Raw genomic sequence first — 26,287 nt, 5'->3', positions numbered from 1 at the left:
CTGGGGTGGTGGTAGAGGCAGATACATTAGAGACTTTTAAGAGAAGTTGAGATAGGCTCACGAATGTGAGGAAAATGGAAGGATATGGACACCATGTAGGCAGAGAGAATTAGTTGGCCATTTGATGACGAATTTAATTGTCCTGTTCCTGTGCAGTACTGTTCATTGTTTTATGAGAAAAAACAGTACACCCTGCACTGATCCCTGCAGTACACCACTGGTCACAGGCCTCCAATCTGGAAACAACTTTCCACCATCTGTCTACTTCCACCAATCCAGTCTTGTACCCAGTTGTTAACCTCACCCTGGGTCTGACACGATCTAATCTTCTGGAACAGTCTACCATCTGGATTGTTGTCAAAGGCCTTGCTAAAGACCACACAGACAATTCTATAGTCCTTGTCTACAAGTTCAAAGTTCAAAGTAAATTTATTGTCAAAGTACACATACACCCCCAAATGCTATCCTGAGATTCGTCTTCTTGCAGGTATTCAAGGTGACGCAGTTTCATTTGGCTGTGTCTATGGGTATGTATGTATGATCCAATGACAATTAGACTTAAGCTTGAACTAAATACACAGTAACATGATAGAATCTTTGAAAGGCCACACACAGCAAAGACAGACAAATCAGCAAAACACAAAGAACAAGAAGTATGAAAAGGAAAAAAAAACTAAATAATAATAAATAAATAAGCAAAAATTATCGAGAGCATGAGGTAGAGTCCTTGGAACTGAGCCCATAGGTTGTGGGAAGATTTTAGTGATCCAATGAGGGAGGTTGAGTGAAGTTATCCCCTTTGGTTCAACAGCCTGATGTTTGAGGGGTAATAACTGTTCCTGAACCTGGTGGAGTGGGCCCTGAGGCTCCTGTACCTCCTTCCTGATGGCAGCAGTGGGAAGAGAGCATGGTCTCGATGGTGCAGGTCTTTCATGGTGGCTGCTGCTTTCCTGTGACAGCGCTCCATGTTGATATACTCAGTGGTGGGGAGGGCTCTACCCATGATGGACTGAGACTTATTCAATGCTTATTGTAGGATTTTTCATTCAAGGGCATCTATGTTTACTGGAAAATGATGCTGGTGAGGTAGTAATGGGGGACAAAGAAATGGCAGATGAACTTAATGAGTATTTTGCAGCTGTCTTCACTGTGGAAGACACTAGCAGTGTGCCAGAGGTCCGTGAGGGTCAGGGAGCAGGAGTGAGTGCCATTGCTATTACAAAGGAAAATGTGCTTGGCAACCTCAAAGGTCTCAAGGTGGATAAGTCACCTGGACCAGATGGATAACATCCCAGAGTCCTGAGAGAGGTTGCTGAAGGGATAACATACTCATTGGTCATGGTCTTACAAGAATCACTTGGTTTTAGCATGGTCCCGGAGGACTAGAAGATTGCGAATGTCACTCCACTCTTTAAGAAGAGAGGAAGGAAAATGAAAGGAAATTATAGGCCAGTTAGCCTAACCTCAGTGGTTAGGAAAATGTTAAGGATGAGGTTTTGGGGTACTTGGAGACAAATGATGAAATAAGTCAAAGTCAACATGATTTCTGTGAAGGGAAATCCTGCCAGGCAAACCTGTTGAGAGTTCTTTGAGGAAAAAAAAAACAAGCAGGGTGAACAAAGGAGAGGCAGTGGATATCATTTACTTGGATTTTCAGAAGGCGTTTGATAGGTGCCACACTTGAGGTTGCTTAACATAATAAAATCCTATGGTGTTACAGGAAAGATACTGGCAGGAAGCTGCAACAGGGGATAAAAAGGGCCTTTGCTGGTTGGCTGTGGTGACTAGTGGTGTTCCTCAAGGGTCAGTATTGGGACTGCTACTTTTCACATTGTTTATCAATGATTTAGACAATGGAATCAATGGCTTTGTGGCAAAGTTTGCAGATGATACGAAGATAGGTGGAGGGGTAGGTAGTGCTGAGGAAACAATGCAATTGCAGCAGGACTTAGTCAAATTGGAAGAATGGGCAAAAAAGTGGTGGATGGAATACAGTGCTGGGAAAGGTATGATAATGCATTTTGGTAAAATGAACGATAGATTAGCCTATTATCTAAATAGAGAGAAGGTTCAAACATCAGAGGTGCAGAGGGACTTAGGAGTCCTCATGCAAGACTCCCAGAAGGTTAATTTACAGGTTGAATCTGTGGTAAAGAAGACAAATGCAATGTTGGCATTTATTTCAAGGGGAATCGAATATAGAAGACAGGAGATAATGTTGAGCCCTTATAAGACACTGGTCAGGCCACACTTGAAGTATTATCAACAGTTTTGGGTCCTGTATATCAGAAAGGATGTGTTGTCATTGGAGAGAGTCCACAGGAGGTTCACAAGGATGATTCTGAGAATGAAGGAGTTAATATATGAGGAGCGTTTGGCAGCTTTGGGCCTGTACTCACTGGAATTTAGAAGAATGCGGGGGGGATCTCATTGAAACCCACCGAATGTTGAAAGGACTAGATAGGGTGGATGTGGAGATGACATTTCCAGTGATGAAGGTACAGTATCCAAAACCGGAGGATACAGCCAAAAATTCAGTGGCGATCCTTTAGAATAGTGGTAAAGAGGATTTTTTTAGCCAGAGAGTAGGAAATCTATGGAATGCTCTGCCAAAGAGAGTGCTGGAACCCATCCATTGGTATACTTAAGGTGGAGGTTGATAGTTTCCTGATTGGTCAGGATACGGTGAGAAGGCAGGCGTATGGGGTTGAGTGGGATCTGGGATCAGCCATGATGGAATGGTGGAGTGACTCGATGGGTTGAATGGCCTAATTTGGCTCCTAGGTCTTATGGACTTACTGTCTCACGCTTCCATAGCAGGCTGTGATGCTATCAGTCAATGTTCCTTCCAGCGTGAAGGTGGGTGGGGTGGAGAAGGAGGTGGCCCTGAGGGAGGATCACACTGTGGGATGGGAAGTTACGGGGGAGGGTCACACTGTGGGCTGTTTGGTAATGAGGGAGGGTCACACTGTGGGATGGGAAGTTACGGGGGAGGGTCACACTGTGGGCTGTTTGGTAATGAGGGAGGGTCACACTGTGGGATGGGAAGTTACGGGGGAGGGTCACTGTGGGCTGTTTGGTAATGAGGGAGGGTCACACTGTGGGATGGGAAGTTACGGGGGAGGGTCACACTGTGGGCTGTTTGGTAATGAGGGAGGGTCACACTGTGGGATGGGAAGTTACGGGGGAGGGTCACACTGTGGGCTGTTTGGTAATGAGGGAGGGTCACACTGTGGGATGGGAAGTTACGGGGGAGGGTCACACTGTGGGCTGTTCAGTAATGAGGGTGGACTCAGAGCAAGGGTCCGAAGGGCAGCGACAATTGGAGGAGGTCGATGGTGGACGAATGGCCTTACTAGTGAGCTCCAACATTGTGCATTAGACTGTTTCATGAGAATGGGCCCTTTTCTTTGTTTTGTTGCTTTACTAACCATATAGTCAAATTAAGAATTATAAAGCTCAATGGTTTAATCGCATATTGTGTACTGTTTGTTATTTCGGGGTACTGATTTGTAACAGGGGACACATCGTGCAGCATCCACCCAAACGAGATTTCTTAAATTTGGTTGGGCCAGGGGCTATCATCTCCTAGATTAAGCTGCTAGCTGAACTGAGATTCACACACATCGTTCCTGTAGTGAGGTGACCAGAACTGAACACAGCACTCCAAGTGAGGTCTGACCAAGGTCTCATACAGTTGTAACATTACCTCACGGCTCTTAAACTCAATCCCATGGATGATGAATGGCAACACACCATACACCCTCTTAACAACACTGTCAACCTGCTCAACGGCCTTGAGTGTCCTATGGACATGGACTCCAGATCCTCCACACTGCCAAGAGTCTTACCATTTACATTATACTCTGAGAGTCTTACCAATGGCATTCTGTTCTGGGTTTCAGTGATGATGGGATAGTGTGAAACTCACGCTGCTCTCTGAAGGAGGCAGTATTGAGCTATGTTTCCCGAGCGAAGCTCTCTCTGCTCTTTGGAAAATATTTACAGTATCTTAGTATCGGTCTGCAGTGAAATCTTTCTTCCTATCATTATCATACTATGAACTGTGGGAAATATTTGTGCACAGTTTAAAATGTGTTGTGCACACATTTCTCTGTCTAACAATATTTTAATGTCAAAATAGACTATTCACAATATAAATGTCCGCTAGACCATAAGAACATAAGACATACGACTAAAATTATGCCACTCGGCCCACTGAGCCTGTTCCGCCATTCCATCATGGCTGATTTACTATCCCTCTCAACCCAGCTACGGCAGTCTTTAATGGAAATATTTATCGTTCCCGTTGGAGCCGCACACGAAGAGTTGCCAGTTATCAACACCATTGGACAGAGGTGCCATCCGTCGTTTAAGGAGCCCCATCACCCAGGACATGCCCTCTTCTCATTGTTATCACCAGGGAGGAGGTACAGGAGCCCAAAGACCCACACTCAATGACTCAGGAACAGCCTCTTCCCCTCTACCATCAGACCTCTGAATGACAATGAATCCATCAGCACTTCCTCAGTAGTTTCCTCTTTTTTTTTGCTCTCTTTTGGCACTACTTATTTAATTTTTAATACATACATATATATCTCTTGTTGTCATTTATAGTTTTAAAACATTATTTATGACAATGTACTGCTGCCACAAAACCACACATTTCACAACATATGCCAGTGAAATGAAACCTGATTCTGATTCTGAATCCCATTCCAGAACCTTTAACACCCTGTAAAGGAAGAAACTTGCAAGTTCAGTAGTGTGAACTCTTAAAGAAAAACTGCACAAGCATGGCGTACTGAGCCCGTGACTCCCTGAGGGGACACCCCATTCACTGTTCCACTTAACACTGCCCTCGTGACCGATACTGGGAGGAGCCCAGGCCGTCGTCCTTCCTCACACAGCTTTTCTGTTGGCTGCACCGAACTTCAGTGCATCCTTAGGATGCCCTTCTGAAGCCTAGACTATATCTTCGTTCCCTCACAGACATCTTGCTGTGCTGGAAATTCAACAGTTCACAGATCAGGCAATCCTATAGTGGGGGAGTCTAGGGCCTGGGCACAGCCTCAGAGTAGAGGGCATCCATAAACAAGAGAGATGAGGAGGAATTTCTTTAGCCAGACTATAGTGATTCTGTGGAATTCATTGCCACAGGTGGCTGTGGAAGTCGAGTAATTTAAAGCAGAAGTTGATAAGTTGGTGATTAGTCAGGGTATCAAAGGCTACAGGGAGAAGGCAGAGGAATGGATTGAGAGGGATAATAAATTAGCCATGAAGGAATTGCAGAGCAGACTTGATGGGCTGAATGGCCTAATTCTGTTCCTATATCTTATGGTCTTACATATGCAGCTAGAGTGAGGCTCATTCCATTGCAGAACTGCAACTCCTCAATCACACTTACAAATACAAGCAGGAGTCAGTTAGCAAAAGAAGCCGAGATCGCTGGCTTCACCAGTGTACAGCACCCCACATGCGTACAGAGCTGAGGACAGTGAAGTAACTGGGAGAATAAGCATTGTAATGCAAAGATCACTTTATAGTGAACACAACTGTTCGCATGCTTTAACACAAATCTCTCTGTGGGATATCTCTCTCTCTCTCCAGTAAAGCAACTACAGCAGTACACAGTGAGTTCCAATGAATGGAAAGAGCAGAGGAATTTCCACACAACATCTGGCTGCAGTTACAGTCTCGTGCCAGAGATTCAATTAGATCATAGGGTTAAAGAGTTCATCAATGAACTGGGAGTTACGGGTCACACAACAGACTTGGCAACTGGAGTGATGGGACTTTGCCTCCAAACAATAGCACAGCCAGAAAACCCTGATCATCTCTCAGATTCCAGAGCTTAGCAGAGGGTGTCACCACTTGTACGTCATCAAAGACTTGCAAATTTCCACAGATGTATCGCAGAGAGCATTCTAACTGGTTGTACCACTATCTGGTATTGAGAAGCCACTGCAAAGGATTGGAAAAAGCTGTAGTAAGCTGAAAACTTGGCCAGTTCCATCATGGGCACCTGCCACCAGTCTCCCCAACATCGAGAAAATCGTTAAAAGGCAATGCCTCAAAAAGACAGTATCCATCAGTAAGGATCACCCAGTACATGTGCTCTTCTCATTGCTACCATCAAGGAGGAAGTACAGGAGCCTGAAGACACAAAATAGAAAGGATATTGAGGGTTTAGAGAGGGGCAGAAGAAGTTCACCAGGATGCTGCCTGGAATAGAGGGCATGAGCTATAACAAGAGGTTGGACAAAGTTGGGTTGTTTTCTCTGGAGTGATGGAGGTTGAGGGAAGATATGATAAGAGTTTATAAGATTCAGAGGCATAGACAGAACCTTTATTCCCAGAGTTGAAATGTCTAATACTAGAGGGCATGCAGTTAAGCTGGGGGATGTAATTTCAAAGGGAATGTGAGGGGTGTTTTTTACACACAGAGTGGTGGGTGCCTGGGGTGATGGTAGAGGCAGATACATCAGAGACTTTAGAGACGTTTAGATGGGAACATGAATGTGAGGGAAATGGAAGGATATGAACATTGTGTAGGCAGAAGGGATTAGTTTAGTTGACCATTTGATTAATAATTCATTTGATTTGGCCCAACATTATGGGCTGAAAGGCCCGTTCCTGTGCAGTACTTTTCTACGTTCTGTGTTCTACGTTCTACGTTCTGTATTCAACATTCTGTCTTCTACATTCTGTGTTCTACGTTCTGTGTTCTACGTTCTGTATTCTACGTTCTGTATTCTACGTTCTGTGTTCTACATTCTGTCTTCTACATTGTGTTCTACATTCTGTATTCTACGTTGTGTTCTACGTTCTACGTTGTGTTCTACATTCTACGTTGTGTTCTACGTTCTGTGTTCTACGTTCTGTATTCTACGTTGTGTTCTACGTTCTGTATTCTACGTTCTGTGTTCTACATTCTGTCTTCTACGTTGTGTTCTACATTCTGTATTCTACGTTCTGTGTTCTATGTTCTGTCTTCTATGTTCTGTATTCTACGTTCTGTCTTTTACGTTCTGTATTCTATGTTCTGTATTCCACGTTCTGTCTTTTACGTTGTGTTCTACGTTCTGTATTCTACGTTCTATGTTCTACGTTCTGTCTTCTACATTCTGTATTCTACGTTCTGTCTTCTACGTTGTGTTCTACATTCTGTGTTTTACGTTCTGTGTTCTACGTTCTGTATTCTACGTTCTGTGTTCTACGTTCTGTCTTCTACATTCTGTATTCTACGTTCTGTGTTCTACGTTCTGTGTTTTACGTTCTGTGTTCTACGTTCTGTATTCTACGTTCTGTGTTCTACGTTCTGTCTTCTACATTCTGTATTCTACGTTCTGTGTTCTACGTTCTGCCTTCTACGTTGTGTTCTACGTTCTGTATTCTATGTTCTGTCTTCTATGTTCTGTGTTCTACGTTCTGTATTCTACGTTCTGTGTTCTACATTCTGTCTTCTACATTGTGTTCTACGTTCTGTATTCTACGTTCTGTGTTCTACGTTCTATGTTGTGTTCTACATTCTGTATTCTATGTTCTGTCTTCTATGTTCTGTATTCTACGTTCTGTATTCTATGTTCTGTATTCTACGTTCTGTCTTCTACGTTCTGTCTTTTACGTTCTGTGTTCTACGTTCTGTATTCTACGTTCTATGTTCTACGTTCTGTCTTTTACGTTCTGTCTTTTACGTTCTGTGTTCTACGTTCTGTATTCTACATTCTGTCTTTTACGTTCTGTGTTCTACGTTCTGTATTCTACGTTCTGTGTTCTACGTTGTCTTCTACGTTCTGTATTCTACGTTCTGTCTTCTACGTTGTGTTCTACATTCTGTGTTTTACGTTCTGTGTTCTACGTTCTGATTCTACGTTCTATGTTCTACGTTCTGTCTTCTACATTCTGTATTCTACGTTCTATGTTCTACGTTCTACGTTCTGTCTTCTACATTCTGTGTTCTACGTTCTGTCTTCTACGTTGTGTTCTACGTTCTGTATTCTATGTTCTGTGTTCTACGTTCTGTCTTCTACGTTGTGTTCTACGTTCTGTATTCTATGTTCTGTCTTCTATGTTCTGTGTTCTACGTTCTGTGTTCTACGTTCTATGTTCTGTATTCTACGTTCTGTCTTCTACATTGTGTTCTACGTTCTGTATTCTACGTTCTGTGTTCTACGTTCTGTCTCTTACGTTCTGTATTCTACATTCTGTATTCTACGTTCTGCCTTTTACGTTCTGTATTCTACGTTCTATATTCTACGTTCTGTCTTTTATGTTCTGTATTCTACGTTCTGTCTTTTACGTTCTGTATTCTACGTTCTGTATTCTATGTTCTGTATTCTACGTTCTGTCTTTTACGTTCTGTGTTCTACGTTCTGTATTCTATGTTCTATGTTCTACGTTGTCTTCTACGTTCTGTATTCTACGTTCTGTCTTCTACGTTGTGTTCTACATTCTGTGTTTTACATTCTGTGTTCTACGTTCTGTATTCTACGTTCTATGTTCTACGTTCTGTCTTCTACATTCTGTATTCTACGTTCTATGTTCTACGTTCTGTCTTCTACATTCTGTATTCTACATTCTGTGTTCTACGTTCTGTCTTCTACGTTGTGTTCTACGTTCTGTATTCTATGTTCTGTGTTCTACGTTCTGTCTTCTACGTTGTGTTCTACGTTCTGTATTCTATGTTCTGTGTTCTACGTTCTGTGTTCTACGTTGTCTTTTACGTTCTGTATTCTACATTCTGTATTCTACGTTCTGCCTTTTACGTTCTGTATTCTACGTTCTATGTTCTACGTTCTGTCTTTTATGTTCTGTATTCTACGTTCTGTATTCTACGTTCTATGTTCTACGTTCTGTATTCTACATTCTGTATTCTATGTTCTATGTTCTACGTTCTGTATTCTACGTTCTGTGTTCTAAATTCTGTCTTCTACGTTCTGTATTCTACGTTTTATGTTCTACATTCTGTATTCTACGTTCTGTGTTCTACGTTCTGTATACTACGTTCTGTGTTCTACGTTCTGCATTCTACGTTCTACATTCTGTCTTCTACGTTCTGTCTTTTACGTTCTGTATTCTACGTTCTGTATTCTATGTTCTGTATTCTACGTTCTGTCTTTTACGTTCTGTGTTCTACGTTCTGTATTCTATGTTCTATGTTCTACGTTGTCTTCTACGTTCTGTATTCTACGTTCTGTCTTCTACGTTGTGTTCTACATTCTGTGTTTTACATTCTGTGTTCTACGTTCTGTATTCTACGTTCTATGTTCTACGTTCTGTCTTCTACATTCTGTATTCTACGTTCTATGTTCTACGTTCTGTCTTCTACATTCTGTATTCTACATTCTGTGTTCTACATTCTGTCTTCTACGTTGTGTTCTACGTTCTGTATTCTATGTTCTGTGTTCTACGTTCTGTCTTCTACGTTGTGTTCTACGTTCTGTATTCTATGTTCTGTGTTCTACGTTCTGTGTTCTACGTTGTCTTTTACGTTCTGTATTCTACATTCTGTATTCTACGTTCTGCCTTTTACGTTCTGTATTCTACGTTCTATGTTCTACGTTCTGTCTTTTATGTTCTGTATTCTACGTTCTGTATTCTACGTTCTATGTTCTACGTTCTGTATTCTACATTCTGTATTCTATGTTCTATGTTCTACGTTCTGTATTCTACGTTCTGTGTTCTAAATTCTGTCTTCTACGTTCTGTATTCTACGTTTTATGTTCTACATTCTGTATTCTACGTTCTGTGTTCTACGTTCTGTATTCTACGTTCTGTGTTCTACGTTCTGCATTCTACGTTCTACATTCTGTCTTCTACGTTCTGTGTTCTACGTTCTGTCTTCTACGTTCTGTAGTCTACATTCTGTCTTTAACGTTCTGTGTTCTACGTTCTGTCTTCTACGTTGTGTTCTACGTTCTGTATTCTATGTTCTGTGTTCTACGTTCTGTGTTCTACGTTGTCTTTTACGTTCTGTATTCTACATTCTGTATTCTACGTTCTGCCTTTTACGTTCTGTATTCTACGTTCTATGTTCTACGTTCTGTCTTTTATGTTCTGTATTCTACGTTCTGTATTCTACGTTCTATGTTCTACGTTCTGTATTCTACATTCTGTATTCTATGTTCTATGTTCTACGTTCTGTATTCTACGTTCTGTGTTCTAAATTCTGTCTTCTACGTTCTGTATTCTACGTTTTATGTTCTACGTTCTGTATTCTACGTTCTGTGTTCTACGTTCTGTATTCTACGTTCTGTGTTCTACGTTCTGCATTCTACGTTCTACATTCTGTCTTCTACGTTCTGTGTTCTACGTTCTGTCTTCTACGTTCTGTAATCTACATTCTGTCTTTAACATTCTGTGTTCTACGTTCTGTATTCTACGTTCTGTATTCTACGTTCTATGTTCTACGTTCTGTATTCTACGTTCTGTGTTCTACATTCTGTCTTCTACGTTCTGTATTCTATGTTTTATGTTCTACGTTCTGTATTCTACGTTCTGTGTTCTACGTTCTGTATTCTACGTTCTGTGTTCTACGTTCTGCATTCTACGTTCTACGTTCTGTCTTCTACGTTTTGTATTCTACGTTCTGTGTTTTACGTTCTGTATTCTACGTTCTATGTTCTACGTTCTGTCTTTAACGTTCTGTGTTCTACGTTCTGTATTCTACATTCTGTATTCTACGTTCTATGTTCTATCTTCTACGTTCTGTATTCTACGTTCTGTGTTCTACGTTCTGTGTTCTACATTCTGTGTTCTACGTTTAACGTTCTGTCTTCCACGTTCTGTGTTCTACGTTGTCTTGTACGTTCTGTGTTCTACGTTCTGTCTTCTACGTTCTGTCTTTTACGTTCTGTGTTCTACGTTCTGTATTCTACGTTCTATGTTCTACGTTCTGTCTTTTACGTTCTGTCTTTTACGTTCTGTGTTCTACGTTCTGTATTCTACGTTCTACGTTCAACGTTCTGTCTTCTACGTTGTGTTCTACGTTGTCTTGTACTTTCTGTGTTCTACGTTCTGTCTTCTACATTCTGTATTCTACGTTCTATGTCTACATTCTGTCTTCTACGTTCTGTATTCTACGTTCTGTGTTCTACGTTCTGTGTTCTACATTCTGTCTTTTACATTCTGTATTCTACGTTCTGTATTCTACGTTCTATGTTCTACATTCTGTCTTCTACGTTCTGTGTTCTACGTTCTATGTTCTACGTTCTGTCTTCTACATCCTGTATTTTACGTTCTGTATTCTACGTTCTATGTTCTACGTTCTGTCTTCTACATTCTGTATTCTACGTTCTGTCTTCTACGTTGTGTTCTACATTCTGTGTTCTACGTTCTGTATTCTACTTTCAGTGTTCTACATTCTGTCTTCTACATTCTGTATTCTACGTTCTGTCTTCTACGTTCTATGTTCTACATTCTGTCTTCTACGTTCTGTATTCTACGTTCTGTGTTCTACGTTCTACATTCTGTCTTCTACGTTCTGTCTTTTACGTTCTGTCTTCTACATTCTGTATTCTACGTTCTGTCTTTTACATTCTGTGTTCTACGTTCTGTATTCTACGTTCTGTATTCTACGTTCTGTCTTTTACGTTCTGTGTTCTACGTTCTGTCTTTTACGTCCTGTATTCTGCGTTCTGTATTCTACGTTCTATGTTCTATGTTGTCTTCTACAATCTGTGTTCTACATTCTGTATTCTACGTTCTGCATTCTACGTTCTACGTTCTGTGTTCTACGTTCTGTATTCTATGTTCTGTCTTCTACGTTCTGTATTCTACGTTCTGTGTTCTACGTTCTGTCTTCTACATTCTGTATTCTACGTTCTGTATTCTACGTTCTATGTTCTACATTCTGTCTTCTACGTTCTGTATTCTACGTTCTGTGTTCTACGTTCCGTGTTCTACGTTCAACGTTCTGTCTTCTACGTTCTGTATTCTACATTCTGTCTTTTACGTTGTGTTCTACGTTCTGTATTCTACGTTCTATGTTTTACGTTCTGTCTTCTACGTTCTGTATTCTACGTTCTGTGTTCTACGTTCTGCATTCTACGTTCTACGTTCTGTCTTCTACGTTCTGTGTTCTACGTTCTGTATTCTACGTTCTGTCTTCTACGTTCTGTATTCTACGTTGTCTTCTACGTTCTGTATTCAATGTTCTGTCTTCTACGTTCTGTATTCTACGTTCTATGTTCTACGTTCTGTCTTTAATGTTCTGTCTTCTACGTTCTGTCTTTTACGTTCTATCTTTCACGTTCTGTATTCTATGTTCTGTATTCTACGTTCTATGTTCTACATTCTGTCTTCTATGTTCTGTGTTCTGCGTTCTGTCTTCCACGTTCTGTCTTTTATGTTCTGTATTCTACATTCTATGTTCTACATTCTGTCTTCTACGTCCTGTATTCTACGTTCTATGTCTACATTCTGTCTTCTACGTTCTGTATTCTACGTTCTCTCTTTTACGTTCTGTATTCTACGTTCTATGTCTACATTCTGTCTTCTACATTCTGTATTCTACGTTCTGTGTTCTACGTTCTGTATTCTACATTCTGTCTTTTACGTTCTGTATTCTACATTCTGTATTCTACGTTCTGTATTCTACAGTCTGTCTTCTACGTTCTGTATTCTACGTTCTGTGTTCTACGTTCTGTGTTCTACGTTCTGTCTTTTACATTCTGTATTCTACGTTCTGTATTCTACGTTCTATGTTCTACATTCTGTCTTCTACGTTCTGTGTTCTACGTTCTGTGTTCTATGTTCTGTGTTCTACGTTCTGTATTCTACGTTCTATGTTCTACGTTCTGTCTTTTACATCCTGTATTTTACGTTCTGTATTCTACGTTCTATGTTCTACATTCTGTATTCTACGTTGTGTTCTACGTTCTATGTTCTACATTCTGTCTTCTACGTTCTGTGTTCTACGTTCTATGTTCTACGTTCTGTCTTCTACATCCTGTATTTTACGTTCTGTATTCTACGTTCTATGTTCTACGTTCTGTCTTCTACATTCTGTATTCTACGTTCTGTCTTCTACGTTGTGTTCTACATTCTGTGTTCTACGTTCTGTATTCTACTTTCAGTGTTCTACATTCTGTCTTCTACATTCTGTATTCTACGTTCTGTCTTCTACGTTCTATGTTCTACATTCTGTCTTCTACGTTCTGTATTCTACGTTCTGTGTTCTACGTTCTACATTCTGTCTTCTACGTTCTGTCTTTTACGTTCTGTCTTCTACATTCTGTATTCTACGTTCTGTCTTTTACATTCTGTGTTCTACGTTCTGTATTCTACGTTCTGTATTCTACGTTCTGTCTTTTACGTTCTGTGTTCTACGTTCTGTCTTTTACGTCCTGTATTCTGCGTTCTGTATTCTACGTTCTATGTTCTATGTTGTCTTCTACAATCTGTGTTCTACATTCTGTATTCTACGTTCTGCATTCTACGTTCTACGTTCTGTGTTCTACGTTCTGTATTCTATGTTCTGTCTTCTACGTTCTGTATTCTACGTTCTGTGTTCTACGTTCTGTCTTCTACATTCTGTATTCTACGTTCTGTATTCTACGTTCTATGTTCTACATTCTGTCTTCTACGTTCTGTATTCTACGTTCTGTGTTCTACGTTCCGTGTTCTACGTTCAACGTTCTGTCTTCTACGTTCTGTATTCTACATTCTGTCTTTTACGTTGTGTTCTACGTTCTGTATTCTACGTTCTATGTTTTACGTTCTGTCTTCTACGTTCTGTATTCTACGTTCTGTGTTCTACGTTCTGCATTCTACGTTCTACGTTCTGTCTTCTACGTTCTGTGTTCTACGTTCTGTATTCTACGTTCTGTCTTCTACGTTCTGTATTCTACGTTGTCTTCTACGTTCTGTATTCAATGTTCTGTCTTCTACGTTCTGTATTCTACGTTCTATGTTCTACGTTCTGTCTTTAATGTTCTGTCTTCTACGTTCTGTCTTTTACGTTCTATCTTTCACGTTCTGTATTCTATGTTCTGTATTCTACGTTCTATGTTCTACATTCTGTCTTCTATGTTCTGTGTTCTGCGTTCTGTCTTCCACGTTCTGTCTTTTATGTTCTGTATTCTACATTCTATGTTCTACATTCTGTCTTCTACGTCCTGTATTCTACGTTCTATGTCTACATTCTGTCTTCTACGTTCTGTATTCTACGTTCTCTCTTTTACGTTCTGTATTCTACGTTCTATGTCTACATTCTGTCTTCTACATTCTGTATTCTACGTTCTGTGTTCTACGTTCTGTATTCTACATTCTGTCTTTTACGTTCTGTATTCTACATTCTGTATTCTACGTTCTGTATTCTACAGTCTGTCTTCTACGTTCTGTATTCTACGTTCTGTGTTCTACGTTCTGTGTTCTACGTTCTGTCTTTTACATTCTGTATTCTACGTTCTGTATTCTACGTTCTATGTTCTACATTCTGTCTTCTACGTTCTGTGTTCTACGTTCTGTGTTCTATGTTCTGTGTTCTACGTTCTGTATTCTACGTTCTATGTTCTACGTTCTGTCTTTTACATCCTGTATTTTACGTTCTGTATTCTACGTTCTATGTTCTACATTCTGTATTCTACGTTGTGTTCTACGTTCCGTGTTCTGTGTCAGGTAGGACAGAATGGACAGCCAGCATCTTTTTCCCGGGGTGGAAATGGCCAGTACGAGGGGGCATAATTTTAAGGTGATTATAAGAAATTATAGGGGAAGTGTCAGAGGTATAATTCTGCACAAGAGAGTGGTGGGCACTTGAAATAGTTTAACAGGAGTGGCGATAGAGGCAGATACCTTAGGAACATTTAAGAAAATCTTAGGCACATGGATGTTAGAAAAATGGAAGGTTTTGTAGTAGGGAAGGGTTAGATTGAGTTTGGAACTTGTACTGTGCTGTAACGTTCTATGCTTTATGAAAGCAAGTTGTGACAAGGTCAAGGGGCCTTGAATAAATTGTCAGCAGGTAAATGTATAACATGGTAAAATGTAAAACAGTTCAGTCTTGCAGCAGACATTTTACAAAATATACAAATATACTCTGTGAATGGTGGGAGGTTGCAGACTTCAGGAATACAGTCAGGGGTATGAAACAGATAGCAATAGTTAGTATACAGCAAGAAACAAAATCTAACAAAAGAATGTTATGGCTTATTGTAAAGCAGAAAGAAGCAAAACAGGTTAGACATGAAGTACAGCTCCTCTACAGCAGCCAGGGGCTTTGTTGAGTCATCACTGGGAGGTACTGTCTCTTGCAAGGTCAGTGTTCATTGTCTGTCCATAAACGGCAGAACGCGGTGATGCGATACCTTCTCACGACACTGGGAGAAACACTCCATATGCATGCACGAAATTCGCAGATTTCAAGCTAATGACTGAGTAGAGCCAGCATTGTATCTCCAAACTACTGCACGACACCACGGTTCAGGAACAGTTTCTGTCCCTCAACTAGCAGACTCCTCACTCAACTTCACTCACCCACCAACTGAACTGTTCCCACAACCAGTGGACTCGCTTTCCACAACTCCTCATCTCATGTTCTCGATATTTATTGCTTATTTATTTAATACGATTCTCTTTGCGCAGTCTGTTATCTTTTACACGTTGGTTGTTGCTGTGAATGCCTGCAGGAAAGTGAATCTCAGGGTTATATATGGTGACATATATGCACCTTAATAATAAATTTACTTTGAACTTTGGGCCTGTAATCCTGAAAGTTAATGGTTGATATCCTGACTTGTAGCTGGGAGAAAGGCTCACGAATGTTGGGACATCCAGCTCTGGTTGCCCTGATATTAATAACACTGGTCCTACATTGAAAGTAGACCAGTATAGCACAGGAAACGGCCATGCAGCCCACAATGTTGTGTTGAACCAGCTAAAAAACAAATCAAAAACACCCCAACACTAATCCCTTTACCCACACCATGTCCATTAAGGATTCGTTAGTCTTGCGAGACCATGGATCTGCACCTGGAAAGTCTTCACTCTCCAGGGCGCAGGCCTGGGCAAGGTTGTATGGAAGACCAGCAGCTGCCCATGCTGCAAGACTCCCCTCTCCACGACACCAATGTTGTCCAAGGGAAGGGCATTAGGACCCATACAGCTTGGCACCAGTGTCGTCGCAGAACAATGTGTGATTAAGTGCCTTGCTCAAGGACACAACACGTTGCCTCGGCTGGGGCTCGAACTCACTACCTTCAGGTCACTGGTCCAATGCCTTAACCATGTCCATATCCCTCCACCTTCCTTATATCCAATCGTCTCTTAAACACCTCCACTGTATTTGCCTCTACTATACTGGGCAGCACACTCCAGGCATCCATGGCTCACTGAGTACAAAATTTACCCCTCACATCCCCCTTAAACCTACCACCCCCCCCCACCCCACCTTCAATGCATGCACTCTGGTGTTAGACATTTCAACCCTGGGAAACAGATACCCCCTCTCCACTCTGTCTATGCCTCATAATCTTATAAATCTCTATCAAGTTGATCTAGCTCCTAAACCAGGCAGCATCCTGGTGAACCTCTTCTGCACCCTCTTCAAAGCCTTAATATCTTTCCTATATTGAGGCACGAGAACTGTATGCAATACTCCAGATGTGGCCGAACAAAGTTTTATAAAGTTGCAGCATAATCTCCTGTCTTTTGAACTCAATGCCTCCACTAATAAAAGCAAGCATTCCATTAGACTTCTTAGCCATCTTTTTGACCTGTGTAGCCACCTTACAGGAGTTACAAACTTAGATCCCAAGATCTCTCTGCTCTGTTAACGATCTTACCTTTAACAGTGTACTATTTCCATGCAGCTGCCCTACCGAGGTGCAACACCTCTCGTTTATCTGGGTTAAAATCCAGCCCAGATCTGCAACTGATCTATATTGTGCTGTATTCTTAGTGCCCATAGTCTGGAGCAGAGTTGTTACTTGCTGAATGAATTCTCCCAATTCTCATAGTCACAGGATTGATACTGAATATCGAACCAAAGTCCAGAAGTCGATGCCCAATGGCGTGAGGCATGTCCTGAAGTCAATAAGAGACAGAGCGTGAAAGGGAGGAAAGAGGGCTGATTTGTTGCTTGCTGTGTTCTGCGTTGTTCTGCCGGACATTGTGGGTATGCTGTGTTGGTGCTGGAATTTATGGCACCACATGTGGCCTGCCTGCGGCAATCCTCAGGTTGTGTTGGTTGTTAATGCAAACAACAGCTCACTGTATGTTTCCATGTGGTGTTCATCCTACATATCCGACAATGATAGAAAACCCGTGTGGGAGAAATTTTCAGCTGGGAAAGTTCCACTTTCTCAGGCTCAGAATAGTACAAATAAGTGCCACAGCTGGGATCTTTGTTTGGAGTGGATGGCTATAGTGTCTCCTGTGCCTCGTCATGCCCCTTTCTTCTCCACGCAGTGTTGCAGCACCACCTCCCTGGCTGTTAGATCTCACTATAGATCTCATCTGCCCAGTCCGCCGGAGCTGGCTGACGTTTCCGTGTAAACATGATAAATAAATCTAAATCGGAATCTTGTTTCTTACAGGAATAATTAATTTATAGCTAAAGACACTTCAGTGATAGAACATATAGAATATAGAATAGTACAGCACAGTACAGGCCCTTCAGCCCACATTGTTGTGCCGACCCTCAAACCCTGCCTCCCATATAACCATATAACAATTACAGCACAGAAACAGGCCATCTCGGCCCTTCTAGTCCATGCCGAACTCTTACTCTCACCTAGTCCCACCGACCTGCACTCAGTCCATAACCCTCCATTCCCTTCCTGTCCATATATCTATCCAATTTAACTTTAAACGACAACATCGAACCTGCCTCAACCACTTCTGTTGGAGGCTCGTTCCACACAGCTACCACTCTCTGAGTAAAGAAGTTCCCCCTCGTGTTACCCCTAAACTTTTACCCTTTAACTCTCAACTCATGCCCTCTTGTTTGAATCTCCCCTACTCTCAATGGAAAAAGCCTATCCATGTCAACTCTATCTATCGCCCTCATAATTTTAAATACCTCTATCAAGTCCCCCCTCAACCTTCTACGCTCCAAAGAATAAAGACCCAACTTGTTCAACCTTTCTCTGTAACTTAGGTGCTAAAACCCAGGTAACATTCCAGTAAATCTTCTCTCTACTCTCTCTATTTTGTTGACATCTTTCCTATAATTCGGTGACCAGAACTGTACACAATACTCCAAATTTGGCCTGACCAATGACTTGTACAATTTTAACACTACATCCCAACTCCTATTCTCAATGCTCTGATTTATAAAGGCCAGCACACCAAAAGCTTTCTTCACCACCCTATCCACATGAAATTCCACCTTCAGGGAACAATGCACCATTATTCCTAGATCCCTCTGTTCTACTGCATTCTTCAATGCCCTACCATTTACCATGTATGTCCTATTTTGATTCGTCTTAGCAAAATGTAGCACCTCACATTTATCAGCATTAAACTCCATCTGCCATCTTTCAACTGGCTTAAATCTCTCTGCAAGCTTTGAAAACCGACTTCATTATCCACAACGCCACCTATCTTAGTAACATCTGCATACTTACTAATCTAATTTACCACACCATCATCCAGATCATGAATGCATATGACAAACAGCATTGGACACAGTACAGATCCCTGAGGCACACCACCAGTCACCGGCCTCCAATCTGACAAACAGTTATCCAACACTACTCTCTGGCATCTCCCATCCAGCCACTGTTGAATCCATTTTACTATTTCAATATTAATATCTAATGATTGAATCTTCCTAACTAACCTTCCATGTGGAACCTTGTCAAAGGCCTTACTGAAGTCTATATAGGCAACATCCACCGCTTTACCCTCATCAATTTTCCTAGTAACCTCTTCAAAAAATTCAATAAGATTTGTCAAACATGACCTTCCACGTATAAATCTATGTTGACTGTTCCTAATCAGACCCTGTCTATCCAGATAATTATATATACCATCTCTAAGAATACTTTCCATTAATTTATCCACCACTGACGTCAAATTTACAGGCTGATAATTGCTAGATTTACTCTTAGAACTCTTTTTAAACAATGGAACAACATGAGCAATACGCCAATCCTCCGGCACTATCCCCGTTTCTAATGACATTTGAAATATTTCTGTCAGAGCCCCTCCTATTTCTACACTAACTTCCCTCAAGGTCCAAGGGAATATCCTGTCAGGACCCGGAGACTTATCCACTTTTATATTCCTTAAAAGTGCCTGTTCTTTAATCACCATAGTTTCCATAACTACCCTACTTGTTTCCCTTACCTTACACAATACAATATCCTTCTCCTTAATGAATACCAAAATAACCCCCCACCTTAAATTCCTCCATATACCTGTCTAGCAGTCTGTTAAACTTCACGAGTGTATCTGCCTCCACCACTGACTCAGGCAGTGCATTCCTCGCACCAACCACTCTCTGAGTAAAAACATTCCTCTAATATCCCCCTTGAACTTTCCACCTCTTACCTTAAAGCCATGTCCTCTTGTATTGAGCAGTGGTGCCCTGGGGAAGAGGCGCTGGATATCCACTCTATCTATTCCTCTTAATATCTTGTATACCTCTATCATGTCTCCTCTCATCCTCCTTCTCTCCAAAGAGTAAAGCCCTAGCTCCTTTAATCTCTGATCATAATGCATACTCTCTAAACCAGGCAGCATCCTGGTAAATCTCCTCCGTACCCTTTCCAATGCTTCCACATCCTTCCTCTAGTGAGGCGACCAGAACTGGACACAGTACTCCAAGTGTGGCCTAACCAGAGTTTTATAGAGCTGCATCATTACCTCGCGACTCTTAAACTCTATCCCTCGACTTATGAAAGCTAACACCCTATAAGCTTTCTTAACTACCTTATCTACCAGTGAGGCAACTTTCAAGGATCTGTGGACATGTACCCTGAGATCCCTCTGTTCCTCCACACTACCAAGTATCCTACCATTTACTTTGTACTCTCCCTTGGAGTTTGTCCTTCCAAAGCGTACCACCTCACACTTCTCTGGGTTGAACTCCACCTGCCACTTCTCAGCCCACTTCTGCAACCTATCAATGTCTCTCTGCAATCTTCGACAATCCTCTACACTATCTACAACACCACCAACTTTTGTGTCATCTGCAAACTTACCAACCCACCCTTCTACCCTCACATCCAGGTCGTTAATAAAAATCATGAAAAGTAGAGGTCCCAGAACAGATCCTTGTGGGACACCACTAGTCACAATCCTCCAATCTGAATGTACTCCCTCCACCACCACCCTCTGCCTTCTGCAGGCAAGCCAATTCTGAATCCACCTGGCCAAACTTCCCTGGATCCCATGCCTTCTGACTTTCTGAATAAGCCTACTGTGTGGAACCTTGTCAAATGCCTTACTAAAATCCATATAGATCACATACACTGCACTACCCTCATCTATATGCTTGGTCACCTCCTCAAAGAACTCTATTAGGCTTGTTAGACACGATCTACCCTTCACAAAGCCATGCTGACTGTCCCTGATCAGACCATGAATCTCTAAATGCCCAGAGATCCTGTCTCTAAGAATCTTTTACAACAGCTTTCCCACCACAGACGTAATGCTCACTGGTCTATAATTACCCGGACTATCCTTACTACCTTTTTTGAACAAGGGGACAATCATTCCTGTAGACAACGAGGACATGTTAATGTTAAAGAATACATTTTTAGTTCCATTGTAAGATCTGTGGCAATCAATCACTTAGGTCAGATGAATGACAGTTTCAGGATGCTCATTGTGACGAGGGCTTGTCAAGCACAGGTTTTGCGTGATACAACATGATGGTCAATGTGGCCTTTACTTAAATTCCAATGGTATTAAATAATGGAAGACACAACAAGGGGTCGGAATTCAATAATCCATTCCACTTTCTGTGTAAAAAACGTCTCCTTGCTCTCCTTTAAACCTATCCCTTTTTCCCTTAAAGCTGTGTCCTCTGGTATCTAACATTCCGATCTGAGTCTCCTGGTACTTCTCTTAAAATTTTATTAACTTCTATCAGGGGCTCACCTCTGCCTCCACAGTAGTGTCGGTGAAATACATAATTAGTTACTCAGTTTGTCATTTTTATACCTTTTCAACAATTTTCATGAAACTTTGACTGATTAGGGCAGCCACTTAATTGGGCCAAAATGTACTGGTGCTGATGTGCTCCAGTTAAATGGAATCCACTGTATACTGTGTGTGACAGCCAATTCGCTGTCATTGCGAAAAGACCCACACTGAGACCAACAGTACAGCCCTCACAAGCTGTACTGTTTGAACTCAATACAGACAATAAAAACACTGTCAAATCAACTCAAAACAACAGTAAATTTCACACTTTCCTACATCTCAGAATCCTCCTTATTTGGTTTAATAACTCCACTCTTCCCTTAAGGAATTTCTACATGTGTCTCCAATCTGCTGCTGATTTGAGCTGAACTTGGGATTCTAGTAACGCTGGCAACAATCCAATAAATAATACTTATGCTGTAAATCTTGTTGGTGTTCCAGTTTTAATTAAATATATTTTGCATTAACTCCATTAAAAACAACTGGATTCTGCATTACCAATATTGAAGGTCTAGCCGTCACAATAAAAACGTCCAGGATAACCTTTTGCACCATTTGTTGGACTGCGCACTGCCTCCACACAACCACAGTACACAACAAGTCCAGCTCCATTGCAAATGATCAGCTGGCTAATGGGGTAGATATGCAGTACTCCATGTTCTCAATATCCACCAGTGTCTTACCATCAGAACAGAAATGTAAAGGATGAACAATTAACACACAGAAAATGCGAAGGGCAGATCGTGTCTAACAAGCCTGATAGAGTTCTTTGAAGAGGTGACCAGGCATATAGATGAGGGTAGTGCAGTGGATGTGATCTGTATGGATTTTAGTAAGGCATTTGACAAGGTTCCACACGGTAGGCTTATTCAGAAAGTTAGAAGGCATAGGACCTAGGGAAGTTTGGCCAGGTGGAATTGGCTTGCCTGCAGAAGGCAGAGGGTGGTGGTGGAGGGAGTACATTCAGATTGGAGGATTGTGACTAGTGGTGTCCCACAAGGGTCTGTTCTGGGACCCCTACTTTTCGTGATTTTTATTAACGACCTGGATATGGGGGTAGAAGGGTGGGTTGCCAAGTTTGCAGACGACACAAAGGTTGGTGGTGTTGTAGATAGTGTAGAGGATTGTCAAAGATTGCAGGGAGACATTGATAGGATGCAGAAGTGGGCTGAGAAGTGGCAGGTGGAGTTCAACCCAGAGAAGTGTGAGGTGGTACACTTTGGAAGGACAAACTCCAAGGCAGAGTACAAAGTAAATGGCAGGATACTTGGTAGTGTGGAGGAGCAGAGGGATCTCGGGGTACATGTCCACAGATCCCTGAAAGTTGCCTCACAGGTGGATAGGGTAGTTAAGAAAGCTTATGGGGTGTTAGCTTTCATAAGTCGAGGGATAGAGTTTAAGAGTCGTGATGTAATGATGCAGCTCTATAAAACTCTGGTTAGGCCACACTTGGAGTACTGTGTCCAGTTCTGGTCACCTCACGATAGGAAGGATGTGGAAGCATTGGAAAGGGTACAGAGGAGATTTGCCAGGATGCTGCCTGGTTTAGAAAATATGCATTATGATCAGAGATTAAGGGAGCTAGGGCTTTACTCTTTGGAGAGAAGGAGGATGAGAGGAGACATGATAGAGGTGTACAAGATAATAAGAGGAATAGATAGAGTGGATAGCCAGCGCCTCTTCCCCAGGGCACCACTGCTCAATACAAGAGGACATGGCTTTAAGGTAAGGGGTGGGAAGTTCAAGGGAGATATTAGAGGAAGGTTTTTTACTCAGAGAGTGGTTGGTGCGTGGAATGCACTGTGTGAGTCAGTGGTGGAGGCAGATACACTAGTGAAGTTTAAGAGACTACTAGAAGGGTATATGGAGGAACCTAAGGTGGGGACTTATATGGGAGGCAGGGTTTGAGGGTCAGCACAACATTGTGGGCCGGAGGGCCTGTACTGTGCTGTACTATTCTATGTTCTATGTTCTATGTTCTACATGATGCTGGAGGAACTCAGCAGGCTGGGCAGCATCTATGTAAAAGAGTATCATTGATGCTTCTTTGGTTGGGCCTGGAGAGACTGCTGCAACCACACGTGTTGCCATGTTATAGAAAGCCCAGCTGTGCTGGCTAAGAGAAGATTAGTTTTAATGACAGGTCCCATGCACCTTCAACCTACAGGCTGTGCCACTTCGGGACCTGGGCTAAATATCATAAGGTATAGGAGCAGAAGTAGGCCATTCAGCCTATCAAGTTTGCTCCGCCATTCAATCATGGGCTGATCCAATTCTTCCAGTCATACCCACTCCCCTGCCTTCTCCCAATACCCTTTGATGCCCTGGCTAATCAAGAACCTATCCATCTCTGCCTTAAATGCACCCAATGACTTGGCCTCCATATATCCTAACTATGTGTGCTGTGTGCTGTTGGTACTGTGTTTTTCACCTCGGCCTTGGAGGAACACTGTTTATTTTGGCTGTATTCACGGGTATGATTGAGTGACAACTAAACTTGAACTTACACGTTCCAGGCAGTTTTTCAATAGTGGTTGAGAGTGTTTAGTTTCAGGCTCTCGTGTTTGAACACAGGCTCCGTACTGATACCACAGTGTATTCAGGGACCGACACACTGCGACAGACCACCCTGGGGTCTGTGATGTGGAGGAGCTATGTCCAAGTGACTGTTGAGGGGCTTTTACTGAGGGAGGGTCTCACTGTGGGAGGGGTAGTCCTCAGTACTGAAGAAGTAGGTGACTATCCTGCTGTTTGAAGCAATGGTGGATGATCCACCCCAGCCTGACATCTTCAGGGTCGGGGGGTGGGAGGTGGGGGCCGGTGATGAAGGCAGAACACACAGACATAATTCACAGATGAGACAGGACACCCAGGGAAATAATAGATGACAAGATAATATCACGGCTAGCATGATGCTATTACAGCTTGGGGCATCAGAGTTCAATTCCGCTGTCCTCTGAAAGGAATTTTTATATGTGGAATGCATAGGTCTTCCCTGGGTATTCTGGTATCCTCCCATAGTCCAATGACGTACTGGATTGATTAATTGGTTATTGTAAATCAAAGTTGAAAATAAATTTATTATCAGAGTACATACATGTCACCAGACACAACCCTGAAATTCTTTTCCTGCGGGCATACTCAGCAAACCTACAGTAACTGTAAACAGGATGACTCAAAGGGCAAGAGCATAGTAGAGACCAAACTATGCAAATGCAAATATTAATAAACCCCCTTGTTACTGGGCATCTTTATAGGTGTGGCTTGTTAGCCCTTCGCCAACAGCCTCTAGACCCAGCAGTGGGAAGACCCCTTTGCCAGGCTCTCTACGTCCAGGTTAGATGAGACTTGGGTTCTGCCAAACCCGTGAGGCTGCGATGTCTCACCCACCCAAACCCCGATTTGGGTGAATACTGTGTAACTACTGTCCCCGTGCAATCGCCCAGCCGCATGAAATATTATGAATGTTAGCTTAACTAATAAGTTGTCAAAGAAAAGAAAGAAAAAAACAAAAGGGCCCATCATAATTAAACAGTCATATTCGCTCAGGTTGGAGGTCAAATCTTCCAGAAGCCACTGTGTCCGTTGTGCTCACAGTACTAACTCCAAATTCACTAGTCCCCGATCGAACTCCCCCTCGGACTCCACCAAGTCGCAAATTCCCGCCTACGGCTGGTTCTCTTCAGCTTCTTCTTCCTCCTTCTCCCACCAAAAAAGACCTTGACCCACCTCAGTGTCCATCAGAAAAACTCTCCGCCAGCATTCTCTATTGGATCCACCATCTATATTGGATCACCCAATGTTTCTAAGCATGAACATCACAACCCCTTATCTTTAACAGTAAACCAAACACTGCCAGTGGAACACACTGCTTCTACAGAAAGCCATTACATGAAATACCCTACAACATCAGCAGTAAAATCCTAACCAGGGTGTTACACTCCCCCCCCCACCAAAAATAGTCATGCCCCTACGACTTTGAAATTTATCAACCCATCATTTATAAAACAGTTTTCAAAGGAACTTTGTGATGTCGGGACCTCCAATCCATTTGTAAATGGTGGTGACATAGCTCACTCTGTTCTCCTGGTACATTATAGGCCAGCCTATCTGGGGGTTTCCTGACTCTTTGAGACCTCCTTATCCCATCATCCAATTCTTCAGTCTCAGACACTCCTTGGAGAGGCCTCTCCCTGACCATTACTCGTGCCTTCCGGCAGCTCAGGTCCCTTGTCACTTGACTGAGTTCAGCTTCATCCCCACTTACTTTGAAGCCCAGTTTCTCTTCACCGTCCAGCTGCAAGCTGGTCCTCCTCCCACCCCACTACATCTTCATCAGCATGGGGAGGTTCGGGAATCTCTCCATCAATTCCTGGGGAGTTTGCATAAGGTGAAATATACCACACTCCCATTTTCTCATCCTCTGAGTCCATACAACATTCAGTGGTTAGGTAGCCTACAGATCTCTCTACTGATTGTCTTTCTGTTCACCCACTTTAGTGCATGCTCCTCCTACTAGGTGTAGGGTCCACAACAGGCTCTGTGTCAACACGTACCTCCTAGAAGATGGTTCAGATGGAGTATTTTGACAGATCCATTCCTATCTTCTGGCTTCACCTGAAAAACAGGCACATTTGGCACCTGACTCTCCACTACATGAGGCACAGCCACCCAGCGGTCAGCCACCTTATGCTTCTCTGGTAGCCCCAAATTCCTTATTAGTACTCTGTCTCCAGGTGGCTGTTGGGAGCACCTAATCTTTTGATCATATCTCCTTGATTCTGCTTAGTAGCAAAGACTTTTGCTAGTTCATAAGCTTTTTGCAATCCCCTCCTCATGTCAGACACATACTTAAGATAGGTCTTCTGTGGCAAGTCTTCCCAACCAGTCCCAAAACAGAGGTCTACTGGCAGTCTTGCTTCGTGCCATAGCAGCAAATAATATGGCGAGTACCCGGTAGCTTCATTCTGTGCACAGTTGTAACATTGGACCAGATGCCCAATATGCTGACTCCACCTGTTCTTCTTTCTGATCTCCAGGGCATATCTGGCAATGTCCAGTTGAACTTCTTGGACTGGAGATCGCCCTGAAGGTGATAAGGCGTAGTCCTCAACTTCTCGACTCCAGGCATGCTCAGTAATCATGTACGAGCTGTCCCGTCCCTGATTGCTGTGTATCCAGCTGAGAA

General features: G+C 42.3%; 1 protein-coding gene across 7 annotated transcripts in view; it reads right to left on the bottom strand.

Annotated features, from left to right (window-relative positions):
• Window positions 1-26,287, bottom strand: part of LOC140196126 (lipoma-preferred partner homolog) — a 477,606-nt gene that overhangs the window by 185,829 nt on the left and 265,490 nt on the right. The gene's annotated exons all lie outside the window — the stretch shown is intronic.

This window comes from Mobula birostris, chromosome 4 (assembly GCF_030028105.1).
Source record: "Mobula birostris isolate sMobBir1 chromosome 4, sMobBir1.hap1, whole genome shotgun sequence".
Lineage (NCBI taxonomy): Eukaryota > Metazoa > Chordata > Chondrichthyes > Myliobatiformes > Myliobatidae > Mobula > Mobula birostris.
This window is presented reverse-complemented; position numbering and strand designations above follow the sequence as displayed.